Below are 12,016 nucleotides of genomic sequence, written 5' to 3'. Positions count from 1 at the left end.
GGGGCATCAAAACTTATCCATATTTTGATTCTAAGTGCTACGGTCTCTGTGTGGCGGACCCGCAAAAATATGTCAGAAATGGGAAAACAGCGAAATCTCTGAAATGTTCACATTTACGCTTCACACTTTAATGAACTCCTCTGTGGGCAATAGCTCGATCAAGTTCATATTTGGGGAAAATCATCTACACAAGCGGGGCATCAAAAGTTATCCATATTTTTATTCCAAGTGCTACGGTCTCTGTGCGGCGGCGCAGCAAATTTGACTGACACTTGTGTTCATTTGCACTGGATTGGCCATGTCGAATGTGTCGCCGTCTGTCAAGTTCTTTTTTTATTCAACACACAATAAGGGCGCCATCTTTATCAAGTCGAAAGCGCAGAGTCGGAAGGCCGGCGGCCCGCGAGGGCCGTTGGATGCCGCTTGCGGCTTTAATTATTATTTTTAGGCCCGAGCCCCAGCAGGGGGAGGGCCTATTGCTCCCGCAACGCTGCCGAAGGCAGCGTTGCAACTGTCTGACCAAACATGCGGGCGCAGCCCGCATGTTTGGTACCCCGTCGCCCCTGGCAAGTACAGTGAACTAGCCCATGCCGAAGGCATGGATCATGCATACTTACTCCTGCTATGACAGAAATAGTCAACAATTAGTGAATGGGCGTAGCCCATTCACTAATTGTTGACAACAGCAGCGCGAAGCGCTGCATTCCTCCAAAAACCCTCCTGGCATCGTCCCGTATGCGAGAATCCATGCCGCAGGCATGGGCCATGCTTGTATCTGCTCAAATCAATGGAAGTCTATGGGGAGTGGGCGGGGCATCCCGACGGAATAGGGAGTGACGAGCGCGTAAGCGCTCGTAATGATAATTCCACCCCATGGCGGCATCGGGAAGGCTTAGAGCTTTCAAACGATGTATCATTTGTTGTTATAGTAAAAACGGCTATATTGTTTTTGCTAAAAATATTATTATTATTATTATTTTTCTTGTTCTTCTTCAGCGCTTTGATCTCTAATTTGACCCCCTGAACATGCTCAAAAACTCACCAAACTTTGCCCAAAATTCAGAATCGGTGAAAAATTTTATTTTTTCTGGGCCATTTTTTTTTTCGTTAAAAAATGGCGCGACAGCGCCACCGACAAAAGTCAAAATACATTGCGCCTATGGGAGACGCCCCGAGGTCAACTTTGGCGTAAAGCTACGAAATTCGGGACACGCATTCCTCTCGTGAGGATAAACAAAAAAAAACATTGTGGCCACGCCCCCAAACTTACCCTATGGCCGCCATCTTCCTTTGAAAATGAAAACAAGCTGAGTTAGCCATTTTGTTTACGTCAAACTTTGACGAACTCCTCCTAGGGCGTTTTGCCCACCGACTTCAAAATCGGCGTACGTCCTCTGGACAAGTGGGGCATCTAAAGTTATTCAATTTTTTGAGATACCTTTTACGGTCTGTGTGCGGCGCAGCCGCAAAGTTGGACAACTTATTTTGGAATATTGCAGGTCTAAAAATTGCTCCCATTTGATCAAAACCAGTCCGATTAGGACCAAATTTGAATCAGTTGTTAAACTTTCTAGTTTGGACCAGTTTAGGCTGACAAAATTGAAATGGCAGTGATAGCGCCCCCTACAGAGTGACCTTTAAATTAACATTGAAGGTCAAAAATTAGTTTTACCAAAATTGTCTAAACTTTACCCAAAATTCTATTTTGCCGTCCCGATCACAAAAGCCAATCACAAAAATGCCTAAATTTTTACGCCGTAGTCGTAGCGATGACAGAAACCTCCCATGTTATCCCTATGGGAAAACCACAAAATCTCTCAAATTACCACATTTTTATGTTTTACACTTTAACGAAGTCCTCCTAGTGCGTTTTGCCCACCAACCTCAAAATCGGTGTACGTCCTCTAGACAAGTGGTGTATCTAAAGTTATCCAAATTTTAAGGATAACTTTTACGGTCTTTGTGCGACGGAGCCGCAAACGTTTCCCAGAATTCTGACTATTTGGCCTTCAGAGTGGCCTATAAACAATAGAGTTTTTCCAAATGACATGATATTTTGAACAAAATTCTAATTTGCCATCCTGATCATAAAAGTATGAGAGCCAAAGTCATATTTTGTACGGCGTAACCGTAGCGTTGACAGAAACATCCCATGTTATCCTTATGGGAAAATCGTAGAATCGCTCAAATCACCACATTTTTACGCTTCACACTTTAATGAACTCCTCCTAGGGCGATTGTCCGATCAAGTTCATATTTGGAGAATATCATCTACACAAGCGGGGCATCAAAACTTACCCATATTTTGATTCTAAGTGCTACGGTCTCTGTGTGGCGGACCCGCAAATATATGTCAGAAATGGGAAAACAGCGAAATCTCTAAAATCACCACATTTTTACGCTTCACACTTTAACGAACTCCTCCTAGGGCGATTGCCCGATCAAGCTCATATTTGGGGAAAATCATCTACACAAACGGGGCATCAAAAGTTTTCCATATTTTGATTTTAAGTGGTACGGTCTCTGTGCCGTGGAGCTGCAAATATACTGTCACAAATGGGAAAAACGCCAAATCCTTGAAATGTTCACATTTACGCTTCACACTTTAACAAACTCCTCCGTGGGCAATAGCTCGATCAAGCTTTACTTTGGGAAAAATCATCTACACAAGCGGGGCATCAAAAGGTATCCATATTTTTATTCCAAGTGCTACGGTCTCTGTGCGGCGGCGCAGCAAATTTGACTGACACTTGTGTTCATTTGCACTGGATTGGCCATGTCCAATGTGTCGCCGTCTGTCAAGTTCTTTTTTTATTCAAGACACAATAAGGGCGCCATCTTTATCAAGTCGAAAGCGCAGAGTCGGAAGGCCGGCGGCCCGCGAGGGCCGTTGGATGCCGCTTGCGGCTTTAATTTTTCTTGTTCTTCATCGCTTTGAACTCTAATTTGACCCCCTGAACATGCTCAAAAACTCACCAAACTTTGCCCAAAATTCAGAATCGGCGAAAAATTTAATTTTTTCTGGGCCATTTTTTTTTTCGTTAAAAAATGGCGCGACAGCGCCACCGACAAAAGTCAAAATACATTGCGCCTATGGGAGACGCCCCGAGGTCAACTTTGACGTAAAGCTACGAAATTCGGGACACGCATTCCTCTCGTGAGGACAAACAAAAAAAATCATTGTGGCCACGCCCCCAGACTTACCCTATGGCCGCCATCTTCCTTTGAAAATGAAAACACGCTGTGTTAGCCATTTTGTTCACGTCAAACTTTGACGAACTCCTCCTAGGGCGTTTTGCCCACCAACTTCAAAATCGGCGTACGTTCTCTGGACAAGTGGGGCATCTAAAGTTATCCAATTTTTTGAGATACCTTTTACGGTCTGTGTGCGGCGCAGCCGCAAAGTTGGACAACTTATTTTGGAATATTGCAGATCTAAAAATTGCTCCCATTTGATCAAAACCAGTCCGATTAGGACCAAATTTGAATCACTTGTTAAACTTTCTAGTTTGGACCAGTTTAGGCTGACAAAATTGAAATGGGCACGATAGCGCCCCCTACAGAGTGACCTTTAAATTAACATTGAAGGTCAAAAATTAGTTTTACCAAAATTTTCTAAACTTTACCCAAAATTCTATTTTGGCGTCCCGATCAAAAAAGCCAATTAGACAAATGCCTTAATTTTTACGGCGTAGTCGTAGCGATGACATAAATCTCCCATGTTATCCCTATGGGAAAACCGCTAAATCTCTCGAATATCCACATTTTTCTGTTTCAAACTTTGACGAACTCCTCCTAGTGCGTTTTGCCCACCGACCTCAAAATCGGTGTACGTCCTCTAGACAAGTGGGGCATCTAAAGTTATCCAAATTTTAAGGATAGCTTTTAAGGTCTCTGTGCGACGGAGCCTCAAACGTTTCCCAGAATTCTGACTATTTGGCCTTCAGAGTGGCCTATAAAAATAGAGTTTTTCCAAATGACATGATATTTTGCACAAAATTCTAATTTGCCATCTTGATCATAAAAGTATGAGAGACAAAGTCATATTTTGTACAGCGTAACCGTAGCCATGACAGAAATATCTCATGTTATCCTTATGGGAAAATCGCGAAATCCCTCAAATCACCACATTTTTACGCTTCACACTTTAACAAACTCCTCCTAGGGCGATTGTCCGATCAAACTCATATTTAGGGAAAATCATCTATACAAGCGGGGCATCAAAAGCTATCCATATTTTTATTCTAAGTGCTACGGTCTCTGTGTGGCGGACCCGCAAATATATGTCAGAAATGGGAAAACAGCGAAATCTCTAAAATGACCACATTTTTACGCTTCACACTTTAACAAACTCCTCCTAGTGCGATTGCCCGATCAAGCTCATATTTGGGGGAAATCATCTACACAAGGGAAGCATCAAAAGTTAGTCATATTTGGATTCTAAGTGCTACGGTCTCTGTGCCGTGGAGCTGCAAATATACTGTCACAAATGGGAAAAACGCTAAATCTATGAAATGTTCAAATTTATGCTTCACACTTTAACAAACTCCTCCGTGGGCAATAGCTCGATCAAGCTTTACTTTGGGAAATATCATCCACACAAGCGGGGCATCAAAAGTTATCCATATTTATATTCTAAGTGCTACGGTCTCTGTGCAGCGGAGCTGCAAATTTGACTGACACTTGTGTTGATTTGCACTGGATTGGCCATGTCCAATGTGTCTCCGTCTGTCAAGTTCTTTTTTAATTCAACACAATAAGGGCGCCATCTTTATCAAGTCGAAAGCGCAGAGTCGGAAGGCCGGCGGCCCGCGAGGGCCGTTGGATGCCGCTTGCGGCTTTAATTTTTCTTGTTCTTCTTCAGCGCTTTGATCTCTAATTTGACCCCCTGAACATGCTCAAAAACTCATCAAACTTTGCCCAAAATTCAGAATCGCCGAAAAATTTTATTTTTTCTGGGCCATTTTTTTTTCCGTTAAAAAATGGCGCGACAGCGCCACCGACAAAAGTCAAAATACATTGCGCCTATGGGAGACGCCCCGAGGTCAACTTTGGCGTAAAGCTGCGAAATTCGGGACACGCATTCCTCTCGTGAGGACAAAAAAAAAAAATCATTGTGGCCACGCCCCCAGACTTACCCTATGGCCGCCATCTTCCTTTGAAAATGAAAACACGCTGTGTTAGCCATTTTGTTCACGTCAAACTTTGACGAACTCCTCCTAGGGCGTTTTGCCCACCGACTTCAAAATCGGCGTACGTCCTCTGGACAAGTGGGGCATCTAAAGTTATCCAATTTTTTGAGATACCTTTCACGGTCTGTGTGCGGCGCAGCCGCAAAGTTGGACAACTTATTTTGGAATATTGCAGATCTAAAAATTGCTCCCATTTGATCAAAACGAGTCCGATTAGGACCAAATTTGAATCAGTTGTTAAACTTTCTAGTTTGGACCAGTTTATGATGACAAAATTGAAATGGGCGCGATAGCGCCCCCTACAGAGTGACCTTTAAATTAACATTGAAGGTCAAAAATTAGTTTTACCAAAATGTTCTAAACTTTACCCAAAATTCTATTTTGGCGTCCCGATCAAAAAAGCCAATCAGACAAATGCCTTAATTTTTACGGCGTAGTCGTAGCGATGACATAAACCTCCCATGTTATCCCTATGGGAAAACCGCTAAATCTCTCGAATATCCACATTTTTCTGTTTCACACTTTAACGAACTCCTCCTAGTGCGTTTTGCCCACCGACCTCAAAATCGGTGTACGTCCTCTAGACAAGTGGGGCATCTAAAGTTATCCAAATTTTAAGGATAGATTTTACGGTCTCTGTGCGACGGAGCCGCAAACGTTTCCCAGAATTCTGACTATTTGGCCTTCAGAGTGGCCTATAAACAATAGAGTTTTTCCAAATGACATGACATTTTGCACTAAATTCTAATTTGCCATCCTGATCATACAAGTATGAGAGCCAAAGTCATATTTTGTATGGCGTAACCGTAGCGATGACAGAAACATCCCATGTTATCCTTATGTGAAAATCGCTCAAATCACCACATTTTTACGCTTCACACTTTAACAAACTCCTCCTAGGGCGATTGTCAGATCAAACTCATATTTGGGGAAAATCATCTACACAAGCGGGGCATCAAAAGTTATCCATATTTTGATTTTAAGTGGTACGGTCTCTGTGCCGTGGAGCTGCAAATATATGTCACAAATGGGAAAAACGCCAAATCCTTGAAATGTTCACATTTACGCTTCACACTTTAACAAACTCCTCTTAGTGCGTTTGGCCCACCGATCTCAAAATCGGTGTACCTCCTCTAGACAAGTGGGGCATCAAAAGTTATTCAAATTTTATGGATAACATTTACGGTCTCTGTGCAGCTGAGCCGCAAACTTTTCGCAGAATTCTGACTATTTGGCCTTCAGAGTGGCCTATAAACAAGAGTTTTTCCAAATGACATGACATTTTGCACACAATTCTCATTTGCCATCCCCAAATTAAAAGTATGGCAGCCAAAGTCATATTTGGTAAAGCGTAGCCGTAGCGATGACAGAAACATCCCACGTTATCCCTATGGGAAAACCGCAAAATCTCTAAAATGACCACATTTTTACACTTCACACTTTAACAAACTCCTCCTAGGGCGATCACCCGATCAAGTTCATATTTGGGGAGAATCATCTACACAAGCGTGGCATCAAAAGTTATCCATATTTTGATTTTAAGTACTAGGGTCTCTGTGCGGTAGAGCCGCAAATATATGTCACAAATGGGAAAAACGCCAAATCCTTGAAATGTTCACATTTATGCTTCACACTTTAATGAACTCCTCTGTGGGCAATAGCTCGATCAAGCTCATATTTTGGGAAAATCATCTACACAAGCGGAGCATCAAAAGTTATCCATATTTTTATTCCAAATGTCACGGTCTCTGTGCGCTGGAGCTGCACATTCGACCGATATTTGTGTTCATTTGCACTGGTTAAGCGCAGCATTGTACATGTCCAATGTGTCACTGTCTTAGTTCTTTGACAATGAGGGCGCGTCAGCGCCATCTCTGTAAAATGCAGAGAGCAGAGTCGGAAGGCCGGCGGCCCGCGAGGGCCGTTGGATGCCGCTTGCGGCTTTAATTTTTATTATTTTTCTTGTTCTTCTGCTTTTTGAGCTCTAATTTGACCCCCTGAACATGCTCAAAAACTCAACAAACTTTACCCAAAATTCAAAATCGGCGAAAAATTTTGTTTTTTCTGGGCCATTTTTTTTTTTGTTAAAAAATGGCGCGACAGCGCCACCGACAAAAGTCAAAATACATTGCGCCTATGGGAGACGCCCCGAGGTCAACTTTGTCGTAGAGCTACGAAATTCGGAACACGCATTCCTCTTGTGAGGACAAAAAACAAATATTATTGTGGCCACGCCCCCAGAATTACCCTATGCCCGCCATCTTCCTTTGAAAATGAAAACACGCTGTGTTAGCCATTTTGTTCACGTCAAACTTTGACGAACTCCTCCTAGGGCGTTTTGCCCACCGACTTCAAAATCGGCGGACGTCCTCTGGACAAGTGGGGCATCTAAAGTTATCCAATTTTTTGAGATACCTTTTACGGTCTGTGTGCGGCGCAGCCGCAAAGTTGGACAACTTATTTTGGGATATTGCAGATCTAAAAATTGTTCCCATTTGATCAAAACAAGTCCGATTAGGACCAAATTTGAATCAGTTGTTCAACTTTCTAGTTTGGACCAGTTTATAATGACAAAATTGAAATGGGCGCGATAGCGCCCCCTACAGAGTGACCTTTAAATTAACATTGAAGGTCAAAAATTTGTTTTACCAAAATTTTCTAAACTTTACCCAAAATTCTATTTTGGCGTCGCGATCAAAAAAGCCAATCAGACAAATGCCTTAATTTTTACGGCGTAGTCGTAGCGATGACATAAACCTCCCATGTTATCCCTATGGGAAAACCGCTAAATCTCTCGAATATCCACATTTTTATGTTTTACACTTTAACGAAGTCCTCCTAGTGCGTTTTGCCCACCGACCTCAAAATCGGTGTACGTCCTCTAGACAAGTGGGGCATCTAAAGTTATCCAAATTTTAAGGATAGCTTTTACGGTCTCTGTGCGACGGAGCCGCAAACGTTTCCCAGAATTCTGACTATTTGGCCTTCAGAGTGGCCTATAAACAATAGAGTTTTTCCAAATGACATGATATTTTGAACAAAATTCTAATTTGCCATCCTGATTACAAAAGTATGAGAGCCAAAGTCATATTTTGTACGGCGTAACCGTAGCGATGACAGAAACATCCCATGAAAATCATAGAATTGCTCAAATCACCACATTTTTACGCTTCACACTTTAACGAACTCCTCCTAGGGCGATTGTCCGATCAAGTTCATATTTGGAGAATATCATCTACACAAGCGGGGCATCAAAACTTATCCATATTTTGATTCTAAGTGCTACGGTCTCTGTGTGGCGGACCCGCAAAAATATGTCAGAAATGGGAAAACAGCGAAATCTCTGAAATGTTCACATTTACGCTTCACACTTTAATGAACTCCTCTGTGGGCAATAGCTCGATCAAGCTCATATTTGGGGAAAATCATCTACACAAGCGGGGCATCAAAAGTTATCCATATTTTTATTCCAAGTGCTACGGTCTCTGTGCGGCGGCGCAGCAAATTTGACTGACACTTGTGTTCATTTGCACTGGATTGGCCATGTCCAATGTGTCGCCGTCTGTCAAGTTCTTTTTTTATTCAACACACAATAAGGGCGCCATCTTTATCAAGTCGAAAGCGCAGAGTCGGAAGGCCGGCGGCCCGCGAGGGCCATTGGATGCCGCTTGCGGCTTTAATTTGTTTTGGTCTTGCAGTGTCTTTTAATATGCTTATTTGTACACTTTTATCTTTGATGTCGACTCCATTAATTAACAGATTTTCCGGGAAGTTCTGTGTTTGTGTTTTTTATGAAGTTCTTTCATCAGCTCCATTGACATTTTAGTAGAAGTTGTAAACCACCAATCTCACTGAAAATGTTGCTGGAAATAAAATGCCAAAATGAGCCAGGGTTACTTTAGCCCTCTTTAATACATTATATCTTGAAGGTGTTATTTAAATCTTCAAAATCCAAGAGTTTTGAAGATTTTCCTTGGGTAGATTATTTTCTGATATAGTGATTTCAATTTTTCCACACAAAGTTTATAAAAAGTTTGTTAAATCTCATTACAGGTGGCTTTGCTGACCTCTAGTGACAATGCCGGGTAAACAAATCTTCTCCACTGGACTTTTTTTAGTTTTGGGTCAAAGGTTTTTCCCTCTTTCTCATCCTTCGTGATATGAAACCTGAGATATTGCACATTTTCACAGACAGCAACACCACCAAGGTCTTTAAACATGATATTGCACATTTGGTGGTCCCGACGCATCAGAAACTGTGGATAGAGCAAAGGCCTTCTCAACCTGATGTCTATCTCTGTGTCATTAGCACGTTGTGTCATTTGGATTTCCTTTTGAAAGACTTGAATGCTTTTATCATATTTATATAGTTCGATAAAATGTCCACTGCCATTGAGAATAAGACCGGTGAAAACAGGCAGCCTTGACGACCAGAGCGTTTGATCAAAAGCCCAGGAGTGTTGATATTAATATAACATTTTAACACCAGTGATGAAGTATTCTCCAAAACCCATCAAGCTCAATGATTTAAATGGAAAGTCATGTTCAGTGGTGTCAAAAGCCTTGTAGAAATCTAAAAACATTATTAAGGCTTGGGAATCAATTTCATCTGCATAATTAACTAAACACCAGTCTTATATTGGAACTAATGTGTCATCAAGGCCAGATTTAAGACGTGTGGCGTGTATTGAGGCCAGTATTTTACAGTCTGTGATTGGACGCCGGTTTTCAATAATCAGGGGATCATTTTCAGGTTTAGGGATCAGGCAGATCACATTTTATTGAATATGATATTTCTCCCAAGGTGACATAGCATTACAAACAACAATGGTTTTTCAATTATGGCCCAGAATTTTGCATAAAAGTCTCTCCTCACACCTGGGAGATCTTTTGGGGGGATTTTATAATTTCCTGTAGCTCCACAATCGTTATCGCTTGATCAAATTGTGACCTTAAGTTCTCAGAAATAATTTGAATATATATTTTTAATACAAACATCTGGTTGAGAGTCTGACTGATAGATTTTTGGATAAAAGGATTCAACATATTCCAGAATAGCTACAGAATTAGTGAATACTTTGTCATTTACTTTTTGTGCGTTAACATTTATTTTTTTGGTATTTTTTTTCTATTGCAATGAAGAGTTTTTCTCTCTCCATATTTTCAACCATTTTACAAAAAACATCATCATTCAATAGTTTAATATTCCATTTCCAGTAGCCTCTGATCTTATTCTTGTTCTTTTTTGAGCCAGCAAGATGTAATGGGATCATTTGATGGTCAGAGAATGGGGCGTGATTATGAGACACTTTTTTGATGAATTCTTTGAAGTATATTCCTTAATAACAAGATAAAAAGCGTCATACGTCCGTCAGATTTAGTTGGTCAATCATCCATTCTGTGCTTTTAAATTTGGAGGCCAAAACTGTTTTGGAAGTTTCTATCAACTAAATCATTATGTGCATGGTTGAAATAAAACCCCACGATTATATAAACATTTGGTTTCTCACTTCTGATCATTTCTTCACAAGTTGAGATGTCATTGCTTTAGCCAAAGTTACATTGTTGTAGTTAAATATATTGCAAATAATTCAACTGTATTTCTTCGCCTCAATATTCAGAATCATCCAGCTCCCCTCTTTGGAATGAATATGGTTTTTAACAGTTCCTTGAGATCTGTTTAGTAAGATTTATTGGTGTCATGGCTGAAATAACACTTTTCCCCCATTGAGAGTTTCTTGAAGAAAAAATATTTCTGGAATTCTTCTGCAAAACAAAGATGTTGCCTTTCTTTTCTTTTGTCTCTTAAATTTAACAACATTATTTTCAAAGAACTAAAGTCTGTCATTTATTCACCAAAACAAAACAAAACGAAAAAAGTCAAAATTACTAAAAGTTAAGGGGGAAAAAAACTTAAATTTTAAAATTAATTATCGATTTGAATTAAAGTCACCGTCAGTCACATCAATTACACATCCTGTTCCTCTCTGTTCCTCTCTGTTCCTGTCTGTTCCTGTCTGTTCCTCTCTCTGTTCCTCTCTCTGTTTCTCTCTCTGTTTCTCTCTCTGTTTTTCTCTGTTTCTCTCTCTGTTTCTCTCTCTCTCTCTGTTCCTCTCTCTGTTCCTCTCTCTGTTCCTCTCTCTGTTTCTCTCTCTGTTTCTCTCTCTGTTCCTCTCTGTTTCTCTCTCTGTTCTCTCTGTTCCTCTCTGTTCCTCTCTGTTTCTCTCTGTTTCTCTCTGTTTCTCTCTGTTCCTCTCTGTTCCTGTCTGTTCCTCTCTCTGTTCCTCTCTCTGTTCCTCTCTCTGTTTCTCTCTCTGTTTCTCTCTCTGTTTCTCTCTCTGTTTCTCTCTCTGTTTCTCTCTCTGTTTCTCTCTCTGTTTCTCTCTCTGTTTCTCTCTCTGTTCCTCTCTCTGTTCCTCTCTCTGTTCCTCTCTCTGTTCCTCTCTCTGTTCCTCTCTCTGTTCCTCTCTGTTTCTCTCTGTTTCTCTCTCTGTTTCTCTCTCTGTTTCTCTCTCTGTTTCTCTCTCTGTTCCTCTCTGTTCCTCTCTGTTTCTCTCTCTGTTCTCTCTGTTCCTCTCTGTTCCTCTCTGTTTCTCTCTGTTCCTCTCTGTTCCTCTCTCCTTGCTGCTTCGATTCTCGGCCAGAGCACGTTTCAGATTTCCCTGGTTGTCAGATCTTCTTGAAGTAGAGCTTAAACCATGTGGGCTTGGTTTTGTCAGATGCGCAACGCGCCTTTTTAAAATGTCTTTTTTTACACTGCTTAATAGCACATTTATAAGGGTAAAATACATATTTTTGGTCGAAAAAAGGAAAAAATCTGATTA

Source organism: Eucyclogobius newberryi, unplaced genomic scaffold, assembly GCF_026437365.1.
Source record: "Eucyclogobius newberryi isolate DKJ021-1_F unplaced genomic scaffold, fEucNew1.0.hap1 SCAF_6, whole genome shotgun sequence".
In the NCBI taxonomy this organism is placed as follows: Eukaryota; Metazoa; Chordata; class Actinopteri; order Gobiiformes; family Gobiidae; genus Eucyclogobius; species Eucyclogobius newberryi.
This window is presented reverse-complemented; position numbering follows the sequence as displayed.